Raw genomic sequence first — 22,266 nt, 5'->3', positions numbered from 1 at the left:
ACCTGGGGGTTTAGTCCAAAACCTTCCAAGGGAGCAGCATTCTCAACTCTCACCCAGAGAGGACACAAAGCAGCGCAGTAAGACTGAAAGGAAAGAGGCTCCTGCTGCCAAGGGTCACAGGGCATTGCCTAGCAGGAAACAGACACTCTGCCTGCGACATCCTGCAGGATTTACTTGGCAGGTGGGGAGGCTGAGAGCCCACACTGCATTGGTGGAAGTGTAGGGACAAGTTTCCTCAAACAAATGTGTTCCACGACAGTCATGGGTACTTACTGTGCCCTAAGTCTACAGTTATATCCACCCTCCCCTAAAGCATCAAGGTATAAAGATGTGTTCTGAAATTAGCCAGCTAACAAATTTGGTCTGGAGAGCATGTTGCAATTACTCTCTGCTTTTCTTCCTTCATATATTTAAAGTGTTCTTTGCAGAAGAAGCAGTGAGTTTAATTTTTTATGCAGGTTGATTACAGAACATGTATGAATAAAAGTCAATACATGGACGAGTGGGATTGGAACATGAATGTCTTATTTATTTATGAGAACCCTTGTACGCTGTGTAGATTACAGATAGACAATACTGGCTGACAGTGAGATAACTGGGAGGCTGAGATTTGTCATCCAGATCAAAGCAGGCTTTTGCTATCTAAGTATCTCTTTTATCTGGTCATGCCATGGGTAAAGGATGTGGTGATCTGGTCTCTTGAGATGGCGAAGCTGTTGCTTGCTTCATAAGTAGCAAAATCACAGAATCATAAAGGCTGGAAAAGATCTTTAAGGTCATCAAATCCAACTGTCAACAAGTACCATCACCATATTCACCATTAAACCATGTCCTCGAGTGCCATATCCACATGTTTTATGAACAATTCTAGGGACGATGACTCCACCACTTCCCTGAGAATCTTTTTTCAATGCCTTACAAACCTTTCTGTGAAAAAAAATTCCCTAATATCTAATTTAAACCTCCCCTTTTGCATCTTAAGGCCACTTCCTTTTTTTCCCTCTCACTTGTTACCTGAGAGAGGAGATTGACCTTCACCTGGTCACAACCTCCGTTTGGGCAGTTGTAGAGGGTGATAAGGTCGCTTCTGAGTGTCCTTTTCTCCAAGCTAGAGAACCTCAGCTCCTTCAGCCCCTCCTCATAGGACTTGTGCTCCAGGTCCTTCGCTTCTTCTGTTTGTGGCTCTCCAAACTGTTGCTACTGAATTGCTAGTGTGGCTGTAGGAGATGAAAATCTTTGGAAATGGGAACTTCGTGAAGTGCACGGAAACACCTTAAAAGACAGAAGGGAAAGTTAAGAAAACATTAAGTCATGAGATGCCCCACAAGAATGCTCAGCCCTCACATTGTGCTGTCGCATGCACACATCCTGAGATAAAACATAGTTGAGGATTCAGAGAAATACTATATCCCTGTTGTAGATTCCCTCCACCAAGATTTAAGGACTGCTTTCATTTCTTACAGGGAGATTTGAAGACAACTAGTATTTTTTTTGTTCAAACATCTCCTTGAAAGGCTGAGAGGAGGGATGGTAAAGAGGGAATGTTAGAAATATCCAAAAGCAGGCAGCACACTTGGATGCTGGACACCCAGCCCATACCATTATTAGAATATCCTGCTGAGGCAAAACACAGCAATAAATGAAGTCCTGAAAAGTAATAGAATATGATGCTTTCTGAGCAGCTTCTGTGACTTAAAAGAGGTAAAGTAGCCATTTTTAGTAGTGCACAGTTTTACTTCATCCTTAGCTAATAGAAATTGGGATAAATCTATTGACTTCAAAAAAACTAAATCCATTTGCACTGGCTTAAAATATAGTTTATTGATATTTTTCTCTTTTGTCTGAACAAAAGTAATTTTCGCTGAAGGAGACTAGTTGATTTTTAGCATAATTGCCATAAGAAAACAATGTAAACCTGGTTAATGTCTTCATAAAACCACTTTGAAAAGTCCATTTCTCACGGAGTTTAAGATTTTTCAGAGCTTTACCGTCTGATTTCATTGGTGTTGCAATGCAACAACAGCTGTGAATTTAGTTGGTCTCAGCGAGTGTCTATTTTAATGAGTAAGTTTTTTATTTCATTTTTTCAGAGAGCAAGGCCCTATCCTAAAAATTAAAATTGCTGTTTCTTAGGTTTTGTTTTGTTCCAACCTAACAGGAAAGATGAAAAGCAAGAGAATAGTAATACTGGCTGTTAATGGAAAGTAGAAACTGAAAGAGTTCTTTCCATTCTACCACGTGTTATTATTCAGTCTTGAAAATTTAGGATTCTAGTGTTGGAAATGGTACAGAAAATAATTAGAATCAACACCGTATTTCACAATACCTCAGTGCCAGTGCAAGTTGCCAGTAATTGTCACTGTGCAGATTCTTATATTGTGGCACAGTTCAGGATCTCAGAATTCATGTTTAAAAATTGGCACATCAACAAATAGAACAGAAATATGAGCTACTCCATGGTGTCCAGACAGAAACACTATATTCCTTTGGAAGGAACTTTTTAATAATGAGAAAGGAACTGAGCCATTATACTAAATAAACAATCACTAATGAATTTCCAGAATGAGGATGAGTTTGATTAAAAAGATTTTTTTAAAAGACACAGAAATTCTTAGTGATCTCTTGCAGACCGGTGCTTTGTTCTGAAGCTCTTCCCTTGAGACTGGGGAGGGGGGGGGGGCGGGGGGGGGATGTCACTGTAAAGCGACTTTGTGACCCCTGCAAAGCAATGAAAGAATACAGATGTTCAGAACATGTACTCACAAATGAAACTGGCAGCATAAAAATGACCAAGTCAGACATTTTGCGCTCATTTTTGTGCATGCAATCACACTCATATCAATAACAGATGGGATTAAAGAAGAATGAGCATAATTTTCCCTAATCTCCCTATATCACAAACATTAAATTTCTCTCCCTTATCCCTGCTCAGAGCACAGGATAACTTTCCCTTCTGTGACACATAGCTTGTACATGTTAAAGTACATGCCAGAAAAGCAGCCTGTATTTGAAGATAACACAAAATGAATCATTTGTCACTTCACTTGAAACTTCGCTCCAATGATTAAACTTTCTCACTGTTTAAAACATGAGTTTAATGTTTAAAAATGTGTCTGTCTTCAGTTTATGTGGGTTCACTTCCAGCCACTGGTTTCTCTTATGTTGTTCTCCTGTTTTGTTGGTGGTTGGTGCAGGGGGCAGGGACACCTTCCACTAGACCAAGTTGCTCAAAGGCCCATCCAGCCTGGCCTTTCTGGGGGTGGGACATCCACAATTTCTCTGGGGAATCTGTTGAGGTGCCTCAGCAACTCACAGTAAAGAATTTCTTCCTAATGTCTAATCTAAACCTGCTTTCAGTTTAAAGCCATTTTGCCTTTTCCTATCACTAGACATCCCTTAAAAAGTCCCTCTGCAATGTTCCTGTAGGCTTCCTTTAGGTACTAGAAGGCTGCCATAAGGTGTCCCTGAAGACTTCTGTTCTCCAGATTGAGCAGTCCCAACTCTCTCAGCCTGTCTTCATAGGAGATAATCATCTTTCTGACGGCCTTCTTCTGGATTAACTCCAACAGGTCCATGTCATACCTGTGCTGGGACCACAGAGCTGGATGCAGCACTGCAGGTGGGGTCTCAGCAGAGCAGAGCAGAGGGGCAGAATCCCCTCCCTCCCCTGCTGCCCACACTGCTCTGGATGCAGCCCAGGACACGTTTGGCTCTCTGGGCTGAGAGTGCCCATGGCTGGGTCATGTTGAGATTTTCCCCCAGCAGAACCCCCAAGTCCTTCCTGGCAGAGCTGTTCCCAATCCCTTCATTCCCCAGCCTGGACTGATACCACGGCTTGCCCTGACCCAGGTGCACCACCTTGCACTTGGTCTTGTTAAACCTCATAAATGTCCATGGTCCCTTCCTGAGCTGGTCCAGGTCCCTCTGGATGGCATCATGTCTTTTTAGGAGGGTCAACAGCACCACTCAGCCCAGTGTCATTGGCAAACTTGCCAAGGGTGCCTTCAATCTCTTTGTCTATGCCATTGATGAAGACATTAAATAACTCTGGTACTAGTGTATAGCTCTGAGAGACATCACTTGTCACCAATATCTACCAGAACACTGAGCTGTCCCCCACTGCCCTCTGGATATGACTGTGCAATCACTTCCTTATCCATTGAACAAGCCACTCAATTTTAACAAAATGTAAATTTTGATGAGATTTTGTAGGAGTCTTGTTGAAAGCTCCTACAGATATCATGAGAACTAGACACCAAGTATGAGATAGACACTAAGAGAAAAGCACCCAGAATAAGCTGAACTGCCAGTAGATACCAAGGATATTCACAGGCCAAAGCTATTGGAAGCCAGAAAGTCGCAACAGAACTTGTTGAACTGTATGTCTGGTACTTCTCTGGGAGAAAGGAGAAGAATGGGGAAATGCTGAAAGGAGGAGACAAGTATCACAAAACAGCAGCAGCAGTTATAAAGACTAAATGATTTTGAAACTTGAGGTAAAGTCTAAAATATTTTCATTTTTTATTATTCTGATCAAAAAGAAGACAAATTCCATATTTTCAGTGGTTCATGTTTATATTTGCATGACTATTACATTAATGGTCCTAAAACTGATGGCTCGGTTCAAGAGGAAAAAACCAAAGCACTGTCTGCTATGGAGATCCTCCTGAGCAGGTAGGAGTCAATTTTGTATTCTACATTGAAGCTAATCATAGCCCACATACTGTTTAATCAACAGTCACGGCAAGCTTGAGGGGAATTAAAGAGCAATGCAATCATTGTGCTTCATAGTATGAATAGCATTTGATGACGCATTGCAGAAACAGCCAGAAATAACATGGGAAAGGATGTTTCACAGAACAGATTGTACCATGAGCTCCAGCTACCAAGCTTAGGAGGTTGCAGTTCAACCCTTATCCATCTGCCTATGTTCCCTACACAGATCATGTGGGTTTGCCCTTTCTATTTCTGTGTGAAAGATACCAAAGCAACTAAACACAAGAAGTAGGTGGAAGTATCTTGACACCTGAAACTTGCAGTAGCAGCAGCAGGAGTATATGCTGAGGCAGACCTATGTTGGGAGCCAGTGGTGCTTACCAGGTTGCTGGTGCCATCTCTTAAGGGGAGGAAAAGTTCAGGACTTCCTCTGTCTGCCCTACCACATCAGAGCAGTAGACTCACGTAGGTTTTCTTTTCAAAAATTAAATGCATTTTAGTATAATTTCTATCCTTTTCTTAAAGGATGTATGAGGTGGTTGTGATTGGCTTTTGGTTTCCACTTTTAAAATTTGCTTTAAATAGCATAACACATAATGTTGATATTTCTTGAAGATATATTTTTTTTCCCACATTTGCTGTCCCCATCTTATATGAAATACCTAGATGGTGGCTCAGTAGAAATCAGTCTGGAAAGTCACCACCAAATGGAACACTTATCTTTTGATACTAAAAGAATACGGTAAGATTCCACTGAAAAAGTGATTTGCCATAGCTGCAGGTAAACTCATAAGATAAATTACAGTGTTTGTGGCAAAGCATATTCAACAATTTAAGTTACTTCTCATCCCAACACCCTAGTAATTAAAACTATTTTGTATTTTATGTGTTTGGAAATGGTTATTTTGGAAGCTGTTAACATCTGAAAGTGTAGTACTGAACATAAACCTTTAATTTTACAGTTAGCAGTTAGCAGTTTTGTATTGTTTACACACATTTATTTCAGTATTTGCAGCAATGATCAATTTTATAGAGAGTTATACACGTGACAACCCTGGACAATACCACACCTACCACACAAATGATTTAGTCATTTGATCTCATCAAGCTGAAAATCATCTCTGCAGAGGAGGACTTGGTGGTCTTGGTAGATGTGAAGGTGAACATGAGCCCTTTGGACAAATACAGCCAACAGCATTGTAGGCTGCTTTAGGAAGGGCGTTGCAAGTTGAGGGATGTGATCCTTTCCCTGTGCTCAGCATTGGCAAGGCACACCCGGAATGCTGTGTCCAGTTCTGTGCTCACCAATACAAAAGACACTTGGGTCTGCTGGGGCGAGTCCAGTGGAGAGCCAGGAAAGAGATTAAGAGCTTGAAGCTTGGAGCATCTGCCGTACAGGGACAGAGAGATCTGGGACTGTTTAGGCTGGAGAAGAGAGGCTCAGCAGAGACCTTAGTGTATATAGAGTTCTAGCAGGATGGGAGAGACAGACTAAAGGAGAAGGGAATCTGTTCTCAGGGGAGTGGTGATGGGAGGCAATGGGCACAAAGTCAAATACATGAAAATGGATGTAGACTAAAGATGGTGGGACCAAACACTGGAACAGGTGGCCCATGATCTTTAGTCTTCTTCTTTGGAAATGCTCAAAAGCTGGTTGGAAGTGGTCATGAGCAATGTGATGTACCTGGTCCTCCTTTGAGCAGTGGGGTGGGACTGTACAATCTTCAGACTTGGATCCGATCTTGCCTGTTTTGTGATGCTGTGATTCATACATTTTCCTGCATTCTGCACATCGGAATAGAGCCTCTTTAACAAGCTCTCCTGTTAGGGTGTTGGGGCTGAAAGCGGGTAATATATTTTAAATAGATGTTTTATCTATATGAATTGAACTTAGTCTTGATGTAAAAGGAGACCACTGTACGGATTCAAACAACTGGTACAACTTTCCTTGGAAAAGTTACTGTAGCATGATCTACACTTGAAGGGTCTGATGGCCAAAGCACGCCTCGCCTCAGTGCTGCCCTGCTGACCTGATCAGTTAAACTAAAGCAGAGACTCGGGATCATGAGCCTGTAAAGCAGTGTCATGACATCTCAAGACAGCTTGTAAGATATGATTCAAAAATCAGTATAGCCTGATATTGATAAACACCTGGACTCCTTACTGAATTAGCACACCTTCATGGGGCCCTGAGTGGCAATGCAACCTTGACTATATTTTCTACCTGTTTATATATCACAGAGTTTTTTTATAGGCATTTTGGGCATCTTGTGGAAACAGTTGTGCCATAACTCCTGCTATGTCTGTCCTCTGAAGTTCCTTGAGCAATCAAGCCTAGTGGGCCTGTTTCTGTTTATTGTCTTTGGTGTAATTATTGTCAGTCACCTTTTATTTACATTTCAATTGACCTCAAGAGGGAAGGACTCCTTTATACTGCTGACAGTGTATCCTTCATCTGCTTTTATGACTTCTTCAAACAACCATTGAATGGACATTCAAATATAAATATACTTTTTTTCCCCAGTATATTTAAGGAGATAAGGCAATTACTTCTGTTTTACAGATGCATTTTTTTTTATTGCACTAAGAAATTGAAAGAGTAATTAGAAGGACTAGATTATGAGGCATATGCAGTTTAATATCATAACAGTAGACAAAAGTGCTTAGAGATGTTTGCTTGGATAAGTGGTTTGATATTGAATATTCTGCATTTGTACTGTGATGATCATACTGATTTTTCTCTCTTTGTCGCTCATCCTGTATATCAAACTAACATAATAACATAATTTAAGATCAGATGTGAACATATCTACAGACACAAACTCATCACTGGAAAGAGCATTAAAGTGTGAGATTGGATATTGCTGCCAGAATCATGATCCCCCTCGATATGCAGGTTTTGTGGCCATGCATTTTCTTTTAAAATCAGGGAAACACCAGAAGTGTTGTTGTTACATTTTTTACTATAGGGGAGGGATAGTATCATTTGGTACAGAGTCAAGATTAATTCCTCTCAGTTGGAAGTACTGAAATAAAGCACAGATGAATGGTATCATACCTATGTTTCCTCATAGATTTGAAATGACAGTCTGGTATGCTTCCTAAAGCAAAATGCAGCTACTTAAAATTCTTGTAAGTCATCTCAAAATTACCATGATCCACAAAAGGACACAGCCCCAGGTTAACATTCAGGAAACTCTTGTCACATGCAGCTGAAGACTCTTGAGAACTTCATTAAGAGAGACATAAATTAGAAAGTTGGGAAGAAATATTTGCTAAGAGACGCATTGAGCTAGAAATTCTTCCAAAAGATGATGAAAGAAATCCAACAGAACAAAATAAGCAAGGTACCGCTTGTACTGACACTGTCTCCCTTCCTTGGTCATGAAAGTAACTGCAGTACCTGGAACTTTTTGCAGTAACCATTAAAGAAAAGAAAAAGAAGTAAATGAAACTTTGAGACCTTTGTCTATCAAAACACTTTAGTTATTAATTAAATATTAACTGACTGAATAAAAATGCATTAAATTCTGATTTTCATTTCCAGGCTCCCTGATTATCCTGTCTGCCATGATTAGCCGTGGCTAGTTACCCCTGTGTTGCACCAGAGCAGATCAGAGGTAAAGAAGTTTAGCACATCACATGGGATGTAATCCATCCAGAACACTCTGTCCTCAAGGAATCTGTGCATCTGTGCAGTTGCAGGCAGGGAACAGAAAGCTCATGGAAATAAGTGGTAAATTAAAGCGCTCTTTGTAGCAGCTGGCACACATTCCTAGATCAGGTTTGCATAGCCGCAGAGCTACTGGGTCTCAGTGTTTAAAATGAGGCTTCTCTGAAAAATTAAGTTGAAAAAGGCCAGCCAAATGGTATCCTCCATCAGCCCATGTATGGGGGCTCCCAACAGCAGAGATCTGATCAAAGACTGCTTCTCTGGTATGTAAAGGTTCACTGAGCAAGGCCTAAGGAGAGTTTAACTGCACAGCTAATTTAGACATGCAGCATGGTGTAGCTTTATTAGCACCCTACAGAGGCTAGCCAATCTGGCCCCAAGGAGCCCTTACCTCTATCAAGCTTATAGGTACCTCTAATATTACATGCTGAATGCTTTCTATTAAATAATGTTCAATTCTGCCAAAACACCAAGTGACTCTAAGAAAGAGAAGTAAATGTAGCTAAACTCAATTCTAAGGAGTTTAAATTTAAATTTTAGGTTCCAGGTATTTGGACATTTCACTCACTCTTTAAGATCATCTAATATACTTCTTATAAGATTTAATAAAATAAGTCAAGTTATGAGCCTCTTATGAGAAGTTCTGAGAACTTGAATAAAATATTTGGTCAGTACCTTAACAGTTTCACAGTGAAAATTAATAAGGGAGCTTGCAAATATCTAACCTAGGTGTCATTCAGCTGCTGGGATGGGTTTTGGTACATTTCCTAACACCTAACTAACTGTTTTCAGAAACTTTGTGAGACATTAACCAAGCACTAAGAAATAAGAATTCAGAGGAAAAAAATAAAATTGAATCTGCAAGTAGCATAGAGAAACATTGGTAGCAAACACACAGAAGAGTGTAGCTGGAGAGAGTCAGAAACAAAAATACCAGGAGCTGAAATTGACTATGATAATACAAAGAATGTTCCTCACTGTGTATCAGACACTGCCAGGACAACAAAGCTCTCAGCAAAATGGTATTTCATAGTAAGAAATGCACTTAGGAATCTATTGATCTGTCAGTAAAAAATGATCTCCCGTACCCATTTAACTCTGATCTATTTATGTAGCATTTTGTACATTCATAAAATGCTGCTCTATCTGGCACACTGTTTAGTTTGTGCAAGCGACTAGCAATCTAAGCAATTGGATTGGTTCCAGTGTAGGCATGATTTGCTCAATAACTGGTAGCTGAGATGTAATCAAGATTGTCTTTGAATTTTCAAGAGAGATCAGAATTAAAGGGTTGGTTTTCTGATATAATATATATGTATCTAATATAAATTAATGAGAGGTAACAAGCATTAATCACATCCTGTCTGCAGGTCTTATACACATTAATGAAATAAGTTGCTAATTCTAGGATAAAAATAGATGATATAACGCATATCTTGATACAAAAGACCAAAATAAAACAAGACAGTCCCTGGACATGGGAAGGAAAGGTAATACCTTCCACAAGAGAGATGCAGGATAACAAAGACTAAAACCAAGGGACACCTTAAGCACTTCTGCCCAAGATACAAGAAGCACATGCCAGACGGATTGAGAACCTATCCCATGTCATGAAAGACTTCCAACCAAAAAAGTTACAAATAGTCCTAGAAGAACAAAGAGAGGACAGAATAACATTACCTTGTATTCTGCTTTTCCTTCACATAAAATCTGGACAATATCAGCATTCTGGAGACATGCTCTTTTTCCCCTCTTCCCCTTTAGACATCCAGTTGGCGATGTTGTTTCTACCTGTCCAACAGAGAAATTTTTTACGTGATTTGGATTGATTTTTATGCTAATGACATTTAACACATCTGTCAGACATGAATTGTACATTGCCTCAGTTGACTGATTCTTAGCTGTCTTAGGAACAGGGTAGGATTTTAATCACTTCAGCTCAGACAGAAATCAAGAAAATAAGATATATTACAAGGTAACAAAAGCCTTGAAGCAGTTGAAGCCTTGATACAATTTATGTAATTATTTATTTTGCAAAGGAGTTAGGAGTCCTAGCATACATCTGTATATTATTGCTTTAAGGCAAAATTGTTATTTCTGTTTGCAGCAAGACAGGCTGCCATAAATATTACTAATTTGAAGTTTGCTGAGACACCAATTATTAACAGGTTAAGGCAGTTTGCAGCTTGGCCAAACAAACTACCAGAGATGCATACAATCGATGCATCTGCATGCTACCAATCCCCAGGCTTTTCTGCTTCTTGCACAGTTCCCAGACATGGGTTTGGAACAGTTACAATAAATAATTTGGTGACTGCCAGATCCCCAGTACTGCAGCCAGCATTGCTGCTGATGTATTGCTGACTGATCTTCCCAGATTCATCCTTTGGAGAGCAGAGATCTCTGCTGGGCAGAGAAAACATTCACATTCCCAGTTTAAGCTCCAGACTTCCCTCCATTGATTTTATTAAGAGCCAAGATTTGAGATACAACTGTCCATGTGTTTCTTGGTGAATAAAAACCATAGGAGAAACTGAAATCAGAGCCAAAGGGTTATGGTTGTTAGCCACCACTAATTATGAAGCACCTTCAACATGTGATTGCTATTTGCAATAACTTGCCATGCAAGAAAAATATTTTCTTGAGCTGCCTGTGAATGTAGCAGTGCGAGTAAGGGCATTGCAAGTCATTAAGTTCTTTGCTCACAGGCTGTGAGCATCTTATTCTCAGATGAATCTAAAATGGGGTGTGTCTTTCTAAAGCAAATTCTTCCTCCCAAAGGTAAATCAAGGTAAGCTGAGACCTAATTGCATGTGTTAGGTGATGCTTTTTAAACCACAAAAAAACTTTGGAATTAAGTGATGATTTCAAGGTAGCTCAGGTATGGAAACTTCCATGAAGAGCAGAAAAACAGTTGAAACTACTTTCTTGCACAGTACATTCTCTGTGCGCCAGAAAGCCCGTCCCTTTTCGCAGTTCTGGAGGGATCACAGTGTGACAGTCTGGGAGTAGGGTGGTGGGCACCTGCTTGGCAGGTCCCATCAAGACTAGGGGTTAGAAACATGGAAATTTTAACTAAATAACTTCCTCAGAGGAATCAGCTTGAGAAATGTGAATGTGCATGGACAGATTTATTTATTTTTTAGCCCAAAGCACTGTTTGACAAATCGAGTCATTTGCAAAAAGTTAGAGTCAACATATTAACTACCCATTAAAGGAAGCAAATCATCAAGTGCATATTCTCCCCCTACAATGTTGTGAGTAGTTTGGCTGGAAGAATCATGAACAACTGGTGCAAGGGTTAATATTGGTGTCTTTAGCAGCAGCACTTTGTTATTCTGTATAAAAGCTGTACAGCAACTGACAACAAAACACAGCACATTTATAAGCAAGTTTCCATATACAAAATTAAGTTTAGTTTACCAGAAAGTGACAGTCTCATGGATTTTGAATTTCTGGAGCTGCAATTTCTTTTCTTAAATGAATTATTCTCATGAATAACACAAAACCATTCCATATTTGTTATGGTACTTCTTTATTATTTCTCTTTAATGTTCAATAGAAGACCTATTTGTCTTCTAATAATTTTCTTACATAGAATGGGACTAAACCAAGAATTTTAGCATCTGGGTTGAACTGCCATTTTCACTATCTTGGAAACAAGTGTGAAGATACTTAGTTCATACAAGATCTTGGTATTGCTCCCAAGCAATTTATTGAAACTTTAGACATGTGACTAATTTTTTCAGGCTGTTTGGAGAATTGAGACTTTATTTGTAAAATTCTCAGTAGTTGCTGAGAAGGAAAATTTCAAGAGGTAATGCCTTTTCTAGTTTGACTTTTCCAGCCCCAGGAACAGCATTTTGGCATAGATGTACAACTTGTACCAGTGCAGTTCACTGCCTTTTCTCTACAGCAGTTCTGCATCAAGAGTTGTTTTTTGCAGTCTGCTAGCTATGAAACAAATGCATGCTCTATTTATAGATAAACTTCCTGTGACCCATGGAAAGATATTCTTTAATTTTCCCTTATGTTTTAGCTTGTTTAAAATCCCAAGAAAGCTATTTCACTCTTCAGCTGCTAATGTCTTTTTTTAAACCTGTATAGATATGCATTAGCTGGCTATTTTTTTTAAAGTAATCATTGACATACCTGCTTAAAATTATACCAGTAAGTTTAGAGTACCTGCCATCCTCAAAGGATCCCATACATTTTTCAAAAACTTCATAGCTTTTCTTCATTTTTGTAAGCAGTTCCTTTCAACTCATAAAACAGCATAGTATACTTAGCTTGTGAAGAGATACTAAAACCAAAAGGAATAAGAAAGAAAGAAGAAAGTAATATTTTTAATGAAACTCTCTTCTGGGTTTTCAGATTGTATTTTTTAAATTAATCATGACACTCTATTTTCCCAGGTAATACAGCCAACATACCTGGTTTAAATTTTGTCTCCATCTATCATTATGCCCCTACTATTAGGTTTTTTGTTTTCCCTCAATGAGAAGCAGAAGAAATTAAATTTCAGATATCTCAAGCATATATTTTCCACCCTGTAGTAACTGGCAGTATAAAGCTCCTGGCCAAAAATCTTCAGCATCCAAGCAATAATTACCACATGCAACACAAGGTTTACTAGAGCCAAAGATAACAAAGAACAAAAAACTCTGTTTCTGTCTTTACCCAGACTGCGTTGGTTGCATTCATTTGCACACAGTTGTCTACACCTTAGCTACTTTTGCATTGAACAGGGAGAAGTGGAAATTTCAATAGTGTCAATATTTCTCATTTCACCAAAAAGTAAACTAAAATAAACCAGTTCAGAAATAATACTTAGGACATCTTGGTCCCATCCGGGTGAGTGTCAGAAATTTGCACATTTGTATGCATTTTCAACAGTTAGCATCCTTAATTGCTATCAGCAGTAGGTCGAAGCACGAATCTTCTGAGAGGCTCTCTCTGGCAGAGGCACTGACAGAAAAACCTTTGAGATACTTGTTTTGGCAAGTTTCTCTAGAACCAGCACTCTCTTGAGTTTCCTGCTTGCCTTTAGAATCCCTAGAAACTAGTAATACTGTATGCCTTAACGCTCATAAGAAATATAAATCCAGGATTCAGTATCTTGAACTACTTTGCTAGTGGTTTGCTTTCTGAATGCTTAAGTCAAGGCAGACATTTCATGGGGCAAACTCAGCTGGAGTTTGGGGCATTAGAGAGACAATATGTTAGGACATGTATGTATACACAAACCTCAGAACATTAAAACAGTGGAAACATACCCAGAAAATTCGGGAATAGCCTGGAATTCTGAAAAATAAATTAGTCTTTTTAGCTGAATTTATCCATAATACCTAGCTGATGTCAACAGCTACAACCAGTTTTCTAGAAGGAAAAGAAAAATTCACTGTCTTTCTTATTGAAATATCATGTGAATTCTAGAACAGCAGTATCCACGGAAATCAGTAGCAGCAGTCAATACCTTCAAGTATCATCAGAGAGAAGATAGAATTGAAAATTGCCATCAATTACTTTTATTCTTAGATACTTCTATTAAAAATCTCCATCACTTTTCCAAATTCAGAAAAATGTTTTGTACTTCTACAGATTTCCCAGTCATACAAAATACTAAATTTATGGGAAATTTGCTATAAGGTAATTTTTGTGGTTTTTTGTTTTCACCATGATTTTTACTTCAAAAGATGTAAAAACGTGTAAAACATTTTCCTCTTTACCCCCTACAAATGTTTACTTCATATAGAATACCAATAAATATTTATCAGAAGCTTATTGTACTGAAAATAAGTTTGCATACTGTGAAGGTCAAATGAGCCTAAAAAATGAGTTTTTGCATAAGCCATGTAGCACATGGTTCATTGCACTAACATAAGCAGACAACTTTCCCTCCCTCCCATTCCTCCAAGTATCCAGACTCTTTAGATCTTCAGGTACTAACACGGGCCCATATTAGTGCTGGCATGCGACCTACTTTTTAGACCTTGTTATTGAGCTCTGCCTCCATGCAGAATAGCACCTTTATTAATTTGTGGTCTACGGACATTTGGATTCTGGTGGCAGTTTCACAAGTTCCCATTGCATTCTCTCCCCTTCATTCCCACTGCCTCTGCTCTTCATAGAACCCTCCACACACAGAGTACTGCAGACACCTTTCCTTCCACTGCGCTAGGCTGATACACTGCTTCAGTGAGCATGGTCTTGTCCTTTCTTGTCTCTACTTGTCTTGCAATGAAGGGTTAGTTCAACTGCATCCTACTGAGTTGATTAAGCCCAAATTTAATGCTCAAAATTAAAATGATGATTCTTCTACCTTTAGTGGGGTTTATTGACATATTTACTTGATGTTTCTCTCTTGCCTCATCTAAAATTCACTGATTTATACTGCTCCAAAAACTGAAGAGCTGATCAAGGAGTCCTCAGTTATGAGAATAAGGATATTTAGGGGTTTTTTTCCCCCTAATCACATGAATTTTGTATACTACTTCATTCTGCGAAATTGTTGATATCAGAACTTGACAGATATTTTGTTTCCTTGGAAATAAAACTGGAAAACTGCAACTCTTCATAGGAGAGAAGGAACTCCAATAATTTTATTTGGAATACTTTGAAAGAGTATTACTTTCAAAAAAGTTCTTCTTTGGCTTTAGCTGAATTCAAACTTTCCCAGAGTCAAGAGTTTTGCAGAATTATTGTATAGTTTGTGTCAGAAAACTTGAATTTTAGTAAATATTTTATGGAAAAGATATTCTCATTAACATAGTGTTAAGTACTTTGAATGTCTTTTCCCACAATTGGACTTTGTTGGTGTATTTCCTGCACTTTGCCTTGGTTTTGTGTGCTCTGTCTGTGTGAGATTACATAGGGTTTTCCTTAACTTGAAAAATCTTATCTTTTGTTGACGGGAGTGACCTTTACTATTTTTAGAGCATAATGCAAGACCCATCTTTTCTCATGAGCCTTTCCTCAGTAACGAACAATGACATCATATCCCAGGGTTGCTTTTAATAAAATAGTCAGACCCTTAGTAACTAGATATGAAAGACTAAATCAAGACAGGGAAATTGAGACCTTTTACAAGATACCTCTGCACCAGAAACTCTTGCTTATAATCATAGTAACTTTGAGTTGCCTAGCCAAGGAAATGATAACAAAACAGCTACAGCATCTTAGGTTTCAGCAATCAAATATACACCAGGTTCTCAGACAGGATTAAACAGCTACTGGGACTTCTTTAGGCTTCACACACCAAGGCCATGTCTAGATGCCTGCAATTACACAAACATCACATCCTTCTGAGTTGGAAGGGCCCCACAAGGATTATCAAGTCCAACTATTAAGTGAAGAGTCCATACAGAGATCAAAGCGATGACCGTTAGTATTATTAGCACCAAGCTCTTACCAGCTGAGCTGGTCTCAGGGTCGTTGCACACCTTGATTACAGTGCAGTCAAAGGACCATTCTCATGCACAGAAAAAGCCAGCACCCAAAGGGGTGAGGGTTGCACACACAGCACTGCTGTACCTCTCATCCATCCAGAGGCTGCTGAATGCACACCACACTTCTGTTCAGAGACTCTGATCCTAACTTTCAAGATGAGTAATTTTTAACCAGAACATAAACTAGAAGCATGGAACATCTTTATGGAACCCATAAGCGATCCTCAGGCATTTCAGCCACTGATGTTGATTTTTACTTCTAAACTTTGCCAATGTTGTCATGAAATTATCATTCTCTTAAAATTCCAACTAAAGTGTCAATCTTTAAACCGCTAAATACACAGTGACTTCAATTTTTTAATTGAAGGATGCAGAAGGCTCTCAGACACTATGGTCAGTGTCCAGAGCACAAAACCCTTGAAGTCAGATAAATACAGTAGCTAGTCGTGCACTCTTGTGTGGGAGAAAAAACACCTGATTGGTGCAAGTTAACATTTAAGAATATTCAGATGGAAATATGTTGGTAGGAGGGTTTAGTCACAGAGAAGGAGAGATTGCTATTGTTTTGCTACACAAAGTGGAGCCTTCTTGCTTTGGAGAGGGTTAAAAAGCAGAGGGAGGAAGCACACACTCCTTCCTCATGGGTACTCTCTGGGAAACTTGACTGACCTCAGTTTATCAGAATAGGAACTAAATCTGGGGCAGACAGAGAAATCCAGAGGGGGAAATATTCTACTGCCTTGGGACAATAGGCATTTCTGAACATCATATACACTTACTATAACAACAATGCCTTATTAACATCCTTTCCTTATTAAGAGAACTGCCTTTTTCAGCACACATCTGTTTCCCACGTGAAGCAAGTGACTTACCTTGTTAACTTAAAATATTAAAAAGAAAACCCACATAGCAAAAGCCTTTTCTCAGTAAGCAAATGGGCTTATAAACTATGAGTTCTGAATAATGTTTAGTATGCAATGGTTCTCCCACTCATGAGCTACAAATACACCGCATATCATCAAGAGCTTTTAATAATTTTGTCATCTAGATATTTCAGAAATGTTTTTAGATTTCTGCAATATGTTCAGTGGTGAAAGTGGCATGTATCCAATGTTAACAATAGACTCTAAGCTATGAATCACCAGAGGAAAACAAAAAAAATTGCGAGAATAATGTTTAGTCATATTTGTCAGAATATATCAGGCCAAGCAAATGCAACCCTCAGGGTTCTCAAACTAAATCTATCAATGCAGCACTCCTGAATTCAGTGAGAATTTTGCCAATTTTTACCCTGCTTTAAAATACAAAGTACCTTGAGGCTGCATCATTTTTGCAAACAAAAAAAAAATGTATTTATGAAATCTTCAACAGCACTTGGTGAAAAGTTTTATTCTCAGCATAGAGAAACTTTTGATTTTGGGGGGTGAAGGGGGCAGGAAAGGCAAGGTTATGGTGTAGCATGTTACATGAAATACTAAGGACTCTGGGTCAGTCTTGAAAGTCTGTGAGTTGTGTCGTGTTGCTTGAATAGTAGATGTCAGAGCCCTTACAAAAAGCTTTTAATTACTAGGGATAGCCAGCAGGAAAATCTGATCAAAAAAAATCTCACATCTGGGTGTCTGTAAGGTGGTACCTCTGCCAGGTCATGATCTTCAGTCCAGAACCTTCCTCTCTCCCCTCAAAGCACTGAGCAAGGTTCATTCTTCTCATTATTACTGGCTATTCTGCTTTAGAAGTAATTCTGCTTCATCCTGTTGAAGCTGTTCTGCTGCACAGCAAAAGGATTCAAGATTCATTTGACAAAAACCAGAAAACAAGTGTCAGCTTGGTTCTTTAGCCAGGTAATGATCACACTTACCAGAGGGGAAGAGTCCTTATTCATGAGAATGTTTTAGGCATTTTATCTACTGACCTTTGAACAAGCTACAGGAGCATGCAGAGCAGCCCATACCCTGATACCGAGGGCAGCAGGAGGGATGTGGGTTGGAACTCTCTCCAGCAGAGGATCAAACCGAACTTGGAAGCACCACAGTGGCCTCAAAATTTCACCAAATGTTTGTAATTTCCCACCTCCTCCAGATTCCATAGCCAGAACACCATGTTAATAATACCACTACACAGGCAAGGATTTCCAGCCAGTTAGGTCCCTCATGTTATTTCTGGTCTCACTTCTTTAGTAATATCAAACCCTCACCACTTGTAAGAAAATATCACAGTCAATTATGGATAGAGATTGCAGGAGCTGAGCACAAAGCACCAACATGTCACTGCACAAACTACCCAAAATTATAGCTCCCCTTAAGTAAATTTCCTTTTTTTCAAATAAACATAGTCTAAGTACAGTTTTGGTAATTGTGTTGAGACTCCTCTCTTCCTGCAGAACACGTACCTCCTCACAGTCTAGTCTTAGTACTTTCTCCTTCCTTTCTCATGGAACAGCTGCTGTTGGAGAGGACAGTCTTAAGAAGATAGCAGGAGTGAAAGTCCTGACATCACTGGTTGACCTAACTGATGTTCTAAACACGTATTCAAAGGAATATAAGGAGAATACTGCTCACTGGGACTTTAGGATGGATATTTGTGAGATCTAAGGGCCTAAGGCTGCAATTTCTTGCAGTCTAATTTCCTATCTGGAACCTAGAGAAGTCAAACCTACTGGCGTCATTAGTCTGTCTTTAAGCTCTAACAACTATTTAAGCAAGGTGTTAAGTTGCTAAAAATCACTTCAGAGAAAAAAAGATTACCACTAAATTTTGTTACTTGTTTCAAGCTATAGTTCATGATTCCAGCTTGAAAAGTAGACACAGAGCTTTCAAATGGCTCCTTTTAAAAATAGTTTTATAGGCTTAAAAACCCTAAGTAGAGCTAAAAAAGACAAAGAGGATGAACTAACTGAATTTAAGTGGGAGGAAGTTTTTTTTCATTTATCAAAAATCTAGAAAAAAACACAACCTACTTTACCTTATAGCCAAACAAGTTTGATAGCAAATGATTTGTTGTAGGTTTTCCCCTACTTCCCCTCTTTCCTTCCTTTACAGGTACACAATCCTAGCAAGTTTATTGCAGAGTAGAGAGGCAACTTTTTCTGTTTCTTTGGCAGGACATCAGTGGTTAACAGCTGGTGTGCCAGGAACCTCCCTGAACAAATTCTCTGTGAAACAGCAGCACCTTTTTGCGTTGAAACAAACTGACAAAAGCAATTACACCACAGATGGGAAATCCTCCTGCTGTTAGCATGCATAGCTGCAAGTGCTTGGTTTTAATAGCCAAACAGCAAGATGGCTAAAAGATAAATTTTCTAATCAGCTTCCTAACTTTTAAGGGTTGAGTGTTCTATCCCATATATAACAGTATTCCAAAGTTTCTCAATTAAGTGATAAAGTAGCCCTAGCCCTTATTTAAAAGTTGATAATATATTTCATAGAAAACCATTAACTCCTTTCTCCCATTACTGAGTGGTTAGGTTTATCTGCTCATATACAGGAAGTCCTGTTCTCAGTCACACTGGATTTATGTCTGCCAGTTCCTCTTCATACAAATGAGCCTTTCCTTGGAACAGCAAGGCATTTATGTCAGTAAATGGCTGAAGTGTGAGCCTCTCTGCACCTGGAAATACTGTGGTGAATAGCTGTAAAAACTACTCTGGGCAAGAAAATTCCATTACATGGATACTTCAGAAGTTGGTTTTCAAACCAACTTCATTGAAAATTGTTTCTTTCCCCTTCACTCTTTTTTACAGTCTTAGACTGGTACTCCTGTTTCACAGCATTAACAAAGCCTTCCTGCTGTGCAAATGCTGAACAGCCCAGACCCACCAAATCTGGATGGCAGCCCAAATTCCCCAGAAGCCTTGCCAGGCAGCCAGCCCAATGATGGAACACAAAACTGTCTGCTTCTCTGCCTGGCATGTTGAAATTCCAGTGGTTCTCATCAGGAGATTCAGCAGATCCATTCAAGAGAGCTGCAAATGTCAGTACTGAAACTGCTGACTGCAGGGTCAGTAATTGCCTGGGGAGGCTCCAGATCCATTGCTTCCGGGCAGTCCAGATCCCATATAACCTCCTTGATGGGCTCAGGTATAAATGCCCTAGCAGAAACCCGGAAAGGATTCCTGAGGAACCCAGAGAAACAGCATCTCTGCAGATATTTTCAGTTTCGCAGATTCAGCAAGTGTGAATAGAACCAGTTTTTCTTTTTCTGACTGGCTTTAAATTATTACTGTAAAAGAGTAACATCAAATCTTTTGCATCATGTCTGTTGTTTAGCATTATTAATCTTGTCTCTGTTGCAGGAAACCAAATTGGTAGTATCCAAAGAAATATACTGGACCAGCTCACATAACATATTTTTATTTTGTTGTGCCACAGTTCATATTTCAGACGAGTCCCAGCTCAAAATTACTTTTAAGCCCAGTAAGTCAGTAAGCCAAGTCCATCAGCAGTGGTGGTAACACCTCTGGTGCAGTGTATTTCAAAGGAGAAAAAACCATGTTGCACAACTACAGCTGTGAGAGAAGAGTGAAAGAAACAACTATGCAGAAATCAAAGTCAATGAAGGAGGAGGGGGAGGAGGTGCTCCATGCTTGAGGGCTGAGGCTCCCCTGCAGCTTGTGGGGAAGATCATGGTGAGACAGCTGTGCTCCTGAGCCCATAAAGGTCCATGGTGGAGCAGAAACCCACCTACAGCCCATGGAGAGACCCACACCAGAGCAGGTGGACGCCTGAAGGAGGCTGTGACTCTCTGGAAAGCCTGTGCTGGAACAGGGTCCTGGCAGGAACTGTCTCCAGAGGGAGAGGAGCTCATGCAGGAGCAGGTTTGCTGGCAGGACTTGTAACACCATGGGGGACCCATGCTGGAGCAGTTCATGATGAGAAGGACTCACTTTGGAGAAGCTTGTGGAGGACTGTCTACTGTGGGAGGGACCCCACATGTGAGCAGTGGAAGAGGGAGAGGAGTCCTCCCATGGAGGAGAAAACAACAGCAGTGACAATGTGGGATGACCTGACTGTGCAATAAACTGACTGCAGACTCCATTCCCTGTCCCCCTGTACCACTGGGAGAGAATTTGGGAGAGAAATTGAGCCCTGGAAGAATGGAGGGGTGGGGGAAAAGGGGCTTTAAAATTCGATTTTATTTCTCATTATTCTGCTCTGATTTGATTGGTAATAGATGAAATTAGTTTCCCCAAACTGAGTCTGTTTTGCCCGTGCTGGTTGGTAATTGGTGAATGTTGTGCTTATCTGTAACTGAAAAGACTTCAGTCATATTTTCTGCCCTGTCCATTTGAGGAGGAGGACTGATGGAGCAGCTTGATGGGCACCTTCAGTTCCTTTCATATGCTTTTCTTTTTGAGTACCTGAAAGAGGTTTCAACCTCACTTTCTAGTCATTGAAGTCTTCTGGTTTTGCATAGAAAAAAATACAGGATATATAATAAAAGTAAAAGGAAATATAATAAAAGGGGCTTTTCCTGACCCCATCAATGAATTTAGAGGGGTTTAGCTTGCTGACTTTGCATGTGTCATGGTTTAACCCCAGCCAGCAACTCAGCCCCACACAGCAGCTTGCTCCCTTCCCCTTTGGTGCGATGGGGAAGAGAATTGAAAGGGTAAAAGAAAACTTGTAGGTTGAGATAAGAAGAGTTTAAAAATTGAAATATAACATAATAATAACAATAACAATAATATTAATGGTAATAATAAAAAATAATTGCAACAAAAGCAAAGTAACAAAAAAGGAAAAGCAATGAATGGAAATGAAAACAACTCACCACCAATGGCTGGATGCCCACTAGTTCCTGAGCAGTGGTCCACCTGGCAAGATTTCTCCCCAGTTAATATGCTGATCATGACATCCTGTGGTATGGAATATGCCTTTGGCCAGTTGCGGTTAGCTGTCCTGCCTGTGTCCCATCCCAGCTTCTTGTGACCTCCAGCCTCCTCTCTGTTAGGGCATCAAGATAGGCTGAAAAGTCCTTGTCTTAGGGTAAGTGGTGCTCAGCAACAATGACAACGTCGGTGTATTACCAAAATTATTATCTTAAATCTGAAATATAGCTACTAAGAAGAAAATCAACTCTATCCCAGCTGAAACCAGGACACCATGAAAGAAAGTCAGATGTGGAGCATACCCTTTCACAGCAGCCCTCTCACTTTCCAGGTTCTTTTTTGTTCCACAGTAAAAAGAAGTGCTGTCCCCTTTAGTTATGTGAAAATGGAGATGTACAGATTTTGATCAGTTTTTCCGTAGATGTATGAGAGCCAGGATTCAGTGGGAAAGGTGGCATTTTTCACCTCAAAAAAAATTGGTGAAAGTAAGGAGAAAAGAGCCACCAGGATCTTTAATCTAGAGAAGATATGTCAGTACCACACAGCAGTTAAATCCATACAAAGAGTCTGAAGTTGTTATGGCATTTGTTTGGTGTGAGGGC

The 22,266-nt window shown here is 39.6% G+C and overlaps 1 long non-coding RNA gene across 1 annotated transcript; it reads right to left on the bottom strand.

Annotated features, from left to right (window-relative positions):
• Positions 1-529: 529 nt before the first annotated feature.
• LOC109144087 lies at positions 530-21,775 on the bottom strand. Its single transcript, XR_002273334.2, has 4 exons — positions 21,607-21,775; positions 12,575-12,692; positions 10,070-10,180; positions 530-1,272 (listed from the first exon to the last, which is right to left on the bottom strand). It is a non-coding gene; the product is annotated as an uncharacterized LOC109144087 (long non-coding RNA).
• Positions 21,776-22,266: the final 491 nt, after the last annotated feature.

The sequence above is a fragment of the Corvus cornix genome, chromosome Z (genome assembly GCF_000738735.6).
Source record: "Corvus cornix cornix isolate S_Up_H32 chromosome Z, ASM73873v5, whole genome shotgun sequence".
NCBI classification, from domain to species: Eukaryota; Metazoa; Chordata; class Aves; order Passeriformes; family Corvidae; genus Corvus; species Corvus cornix.
The sequence above is the reverse complement of the archived record's forward strand: the minus strand, read 5'-3'. Positions and strand labels throughout refer to the sequence as shown.